At 42.6% G+C, this 6000-nt stretch overlaps 1 protein-coding gene across 1 annotated transcript in view; it reads right to left on the minus strand.

Annotated features, from left to right (window-relative positions):
• Positions 1–5742: 5742 nt before the first annotated feature.
• The window catches only part of LOC128885426 (serine/threonine-protein kinase 17B-like), an 82256-nt gene continuing 81998 nt past the window's right edge, over positions 5743–6000 (minus strand). Inside the window, exon 6 of the mRNA XM_054139475.1 lies at positions 5743–6000. This exon is cut by the window's right edge and continues 6467 nt beyond it. The gene's annotated coding sequence lies outside the window, so the exon portion shown is untranslated.

Below are 6000 nucleotides of genomic sequence, written 5' to 3' on the forward strand. Positions count from 1 at the left end.
AATAAAAACGATGCAATATGGAAAAAGATTTTGGTCGTACCTTTACAAAGAAAAGGCCTTCATATTAAACGAGTAAATTACTTGTAAAATTTCTTAATTTGAAGATCTCGAATATGGCAAGATCAGAGTTGAAAGTGGATAACGTTTATTATATTCTTATTGTCCTTCGTTTCGTCGGTTTAATTGCGTCCGATCGTTGATTTCCAATTCAAATCTTCGGTTATTTCAATTAAACCATGGAGAGTAGTTCTCACACTTGGAGGATGGTATCCCTGAGAGTATTCGTTGTCGCGATGAAAACGTACAGCGCGAGTATCCGCGACGCGTCGCGAGACCGGTGACAAGCAATTAGTGCCGACAATTAGTAGCGACGTGTTCGCGCTCGATCGTGCCAAGGATAATTGCGCGATGATTCGTCGGCTCGTCTACTTTCAATGACGAATTCGCGTACACTTTTTTTTTTCGCGGCACCCTGTGACGCTCACCTTCGAAGTGAGTAAGAAACGTTCACTCGCGCTTAGAAATTAGACTCTATAATTGGTATACGTTCGAGGGATTCATTTTTCGCGTGTCTCGCGGGAGTTTGGTCAGTCAGTAAAATCGCAATAAATCGAAAACAACTTCGTTTTTCACGACTAAACTTTTTTGATTATACACTTAATTGTATGCTATATAATTATTTTAATAAAAAGCCGAAATTTTTACGAAATCATGAAAATAGAACATTTCTAGAGTTTTATGAAATTTCTACTGTATCGTATTTGTCTTGACATGCCTCGCACCCTGTGCAGAGTTTGAACCGTTACGATGATGAACGTTCTCAAAGGACTTCGTCCCACAGCGTGCAATAAACGAACCGTTCCCTGTCTCTCTTCGTTGGTTTAATATCTGCCGGCAGCCACGAAAGGTTCATGAATAACATTAACCGCGCCATCGACGTAAACTCAGGCTTTCTCGTTTGCTCCGACCGACAGCGAACATACTTGCCTCGAACGCGCGAACTTGCGCGGCTCGCGTCGAGGAAAACTTCAAATTGCATTGCACGAGTCACGAAAAGAGTCACAACGAGAAAGTCCCTTCCTCCGAACGTATATGAACGGCAATTTCATCGAGTTTCGACGGCTTTAACGCTAAAACTACCGAGGTAATTCTGCATTAAATTAAAAAAAAAAAATTAAAAACAACGAAATCAGAAAGACCGAAGCAAATGGAAATAAAAAGAAAGAAGAGAATAACAACAGGCGTTCGATCGGGGTGAATATTATCAGAAGGATGCGTCGTATTTTCTCGATGATCATCAGAGATACAAACACAAATCGATCTCATGGAAAATCCGCCGTTTACGGACTAAACCGGCGAGCGCGAACGCGAGGTCGTCTCTCTCTCGTCTCGCGGCGTTCAAAATCAATTATCCGACGTCGATTCGACGTTCGCTGTACGCAACCCGACGTCGCCACGGTGCTTAATGATTTCTGTTTATAGCTGTGCCGGCAGGTGCAATAAATTCAAGCCGCGCGTCACTCTCGACTTTGATGGCTCGTTATTTGCGGCGACGTCCACGGCTGGATGCGTCGACGCGCTCGCGGCAATCAAGCCGGAACGTCTCACTTTCATCGCGGAAAAATGAAAAGTAACGGTGACGAGCTCTCCCCGGACTCTTTCGTAGCGCGTATCCGAAACAACTTCAACCGGGGCTCGCTATTCAAAGGCGGCGCGCGCAAAACCGCCGTCTCGATTGCGTTGCACGCGCGAGTACGTGGGAACGCTCTCCGGCAGTCGTCCGTCGGTTGATGGATCGGCTTTTGCAAATTTGTCAAGGATACCGCGATCCCGGTGTCTTTCTGGATCGTATTGGGTTGGAGGAAAAATAATTTCGCTGGACCTTGTCCGTGAAAATCTGTCGTCTAGTTTTAGGAGGTTTTTAGAATTGTTATTTCGTTCTAGTTTCTGCTTCGGATGAGGTAAATCTGAACCAAAGAGGAAATAACCACGAAATGATGGCCAGGTTCGAATGCGGCAACGAGGAGAAGGGAACAGATTTTGGAAGATCGAAGAGAATACACAGGTGACAAAGAAACCCTGGAACCATGATCAATATGACCACGATGCCATGATCGAGGCGTTTAGTGCTGCAGCAACAACCAAATCAGTCATTGAACTACTAAAGGAAACCGAAAGAATGGAAAGAAATTTGAAATAAAAGTAAAGAAACGGCACCTGCACGCCCGCTTTCGTTTCTCATCGACGAAAACAATACGGTCGGACAAACGGGCGGTGGAAGAACGCGCGAAACGGACTGAAACTCGTTAGATCCGCGAACGTGGCAGCCAGAGATTATTTACACAACGAAGGAGACCTGCGACGGTATCCGCGGAGAATGCAAATTACCGACTACCATAAAGGACGGTATGATGTGTGCACTGGTTGCTGGTAATGCACGACGTGGACAGCATGCACGTGCAAGTTCTCTACGATTTACGATCCAAGAATTAGACACAATAGGAACGACCGGCTCGTGTCTAATAACCGACGCACGGCTATACTTGGCGGCCGATTAATGTCCGCTGCCTCGATACATTGCCAGAATTTGCAAGTTCTCCGTTCGAAATGGTTTCCCGACATTTATCTCGGGCTATCGTTAAGCCGTTTTCCTCGCGGTATGCCTCGAGTGGCCCTCGTTAAATCTTACTTCGAGTACCTAACGACCTCGAGGTGTCCGAGGTAAAAATCTTATTCGCGCGGTTACGTCCTAGGCGATCCTGTATCAGGAAAATGCTCGCGATTAACGTGTACTTCGTTCGCTTCTAGGATCCTCGAGGCTTCCGGCGCGGAAGCGTTCGGACCTCTCGCGACGTAACGAACGTCAACGTTTCAATTATTTAAAGCTGGTACGCGTTTCGAGCCTTGCAGGATTTATTCGAGATTTATTGAACGTTTTTGACCTCGACTAGGGCCCTCTTTGGATTAGAGTGGAACCTCTGTTATATGAACTAATTGGGAGACAGAATGTTTGAATAAGAAAGTTTTTAGGTAATAAGAAACAACTTCTTGAAGAAACAATATTTTGTTACACTTCTCCGTACCGAGCCTCGTTAGAAAAATGAGAATTGCACTGCCAGAATATATGCGAGTAATTTTAATATGTCTATAAACATTTGATGGTATCTGTTCCGTGCGATCGTAACTCGTTGGAACTCGAAATGGCTCGCCGCTATTTGCATGCTTAATGTATTTGATACCAAGGGCATCATAACCATAAATAACCATAAATATATTCTTATCGTTATTTCTCTTTTTCGAGTCTCCAGACCTTGATCGAATCAATGAGCATTGGGACCACTTCCAACAGAGAACACAGATTGGGATTATTCGAATATATTAGATTGTCTGGTAAGTCCATTTCAATTTTTTGTTAGGTGGTACAGATCTGAATACATCGAAATAGTTGAAAACAAATAACACGCACACATCCCTTAAAGAGGTGAAAAGGTTATGGAAGAAAATGGTACCTATGAAATTCAATAAATATGTATCAAAGTTCAAACGAACCTTATATTTTTCTGAAATATTGTCACGAACTTTCTGAACAACCCAATACAATACAGGTTTCTCCAGAAAAGGAGTTTGTTTTTTGCTAATAAATTACGCCTGTCAACGTATTTGTGGTGAACACTTAAGAGTCATTATGCTTCAGGTTTAATTGTAATCGCGAGTGCGTTCGTTTAAAATAACGATAAGTAACACATACGCATTACTCGAAAACAACATCTTGGAGCTCCTTTTCGAAAACATTGTATGTACCGCTGATTGTTTCAGAAAGTACCCGCGGGTCGACTGCTCGGTTGGGAGTCGGTCGATTACGTTTGATTCGCGTGTCAGGTGAATTTTTTGCGCGGCACAGAGTTGCATGACGTTGCTCAATTTACGAATGCGATCGGGAACGACGAATTTTGGTCGGTCAAGGGCAACCCGGGCAGTCGGCACGTACAAATTCGCAAAAGTAGCGCGGACAAAGATGGAATCGCAGCGGTCTGTAATTAGAGGTAATGCGCCGCTTTTGTCGGCAAACGTTTAATGTTCGCAGTTGCTGTTCCTTTTTTTTTTTCTCGACTCGCAGAATCAAGCCAGCGATTCGCGCCCTGGTCTACGCGCTAATTAACGAATTATCATTGGAAAGCGTGATCGCGCGGGTTGATTTAGCCGCCACGGCCGCGAGCGATGTTTCACGGTCAATGATTTAGCAATTTACAGTATCGTAGTTCCTGAAAGGTTTTAGAAGCTTTCTTCTATCCCATTTTCTATTTTTTTTTCTTTTTTTTTTTTGTTACTTCTATCGATTCGAGAGATCAACCCCTTGACCTATACACGTCATCTCCCGATTGCTTGGTGTTATAGTAAACAAAACGGGTAGGAAGTCCGAAATACCACGCGTCAGACTCGAGCTTATTGCATAGCATAATGGACCGTTCCATTTACAAAGAAAAATATGGTTCTAAAAATATTAAGGTTGGTGAATTGAGAATTATTTAAAAAACGTCCAAGACGACTGAACCATCCCTGTCTGTTACAAGGCACAGATATTTCTATTCGTTCGGATTATTTTACCACTCGACACTTCGTTTCTTTTTTATATCTATCCTGCATCGAGAAAAAAAAACTCGTTATTTCTATTATTATTGTTTGCTAGCAGCGGACCGCGCGCAAAAGGGTAGACCTCGTTACGTGTCTGGATAAAAAGCGCACTCACCGAGTTCACACTCCGTGAATCCGACTTTTCCCATACCGGGGAACGAAGTTTTCCAAGAACGTCGGTTTTCTTTTCATCCTATAAATAGACGGGCATTAATAGCGGCCAGGTGACGCGATGATTCACCGTCAAGATTTCCTGCCAGGACAAAAGCCTGCCGCTAGTCCCATTCCGATCCGTACCGTTGGGAAAGTCTGAATATCTCCAGGGTTCTTCGTTCCACGCGCAATCGGAAGCTGATCCATAATTTCATCTGCTGAACGCGGAATGTATAATCGGTCGTGCCCGACTCGGTCGTCGTTGCGTAATGCGCGACCACGAGGTCGTTGCGTAACGTTCGTCGATACAAACGACGCGCCCTGTCGGCTCGCGTCGATCGAGACCACGATCGAGAGCGTGACGATCGCGAAGAATCGAAAGAGAAATTGCGAACGTTGGCGCGACGAATACTTGGCGCGTTCCGATTGATTTTAAAAGCACGCCAGCGCCTCATTCTACGAGCTGATCGTATAAAAAATTTACCAAGTTTCTCTACGACATTTAACACATTAAGATTTCGTGCTAATGTATCGACATTTCGTTAAATAAATTTTAGTCTCTTCACAAGAAAACGTCTTAACTATATATCTCTGATAACAAACGATTATATTAATGACGGTTGGCAGCACTGTCAATCTAAATTTATCAAAGTGAAATTGCCTTGCGAATTGTCTGCATTAAAACAATTCGGTCCATAGATGGTTAATATGCTCAAAACTTTAACGTCGTACGATTTAAAATTATTGACTGTTACTAAATGCACGACTGAAACAGAATTCAGCGACGAATAATCGTATAGCGATTATTTACGGTGTACATCACTTATTCGTTGAAAGCGGTCCACGTATTTATGAATATGCGCGGTATGAGTTACTACAAATTATTATTATTATGAAATAACGCGAAGGGTGGAAGGAAAGGGGAGGCTGACTTGCAGCGGTGAGAATCGACGACGATTTCGACTGATACGCGGCATTTATTTTGCACGTTATTAAAATTAATACAGAATGACAGAGATATTTACAGAAGGTCTTGGTAGCTACATGCGCGATTCTTCTCGTAGTAATTAACCTCAATATTAATAACATTACAGCGATAACGTAATAGCAATAATAATAATATAATAATAATAATATAATAATATTAATAATAATGATAATAATAATGATAATAATAATAATAATAATAATAATAATAATAATAATAATAATAAT

Source organism: Hylaeus anthracinus, unplaced genomic scaffold, assembly GCF_026225885.1.
Source record: "Hylaeus anthracinus isolate JK02 unplaced genomic scaffold, UHH_iyHylAnth1.0_haploid 0, whole genome shotgun sequence".
Classification (NCBI taxonomy): domain Eukaryota; kingdom Metazoa; phylum Arthropoda; class Insecta; order Hymenoptera; family Colletidae; genus Hylaeus; species Hylaeus anthracinus.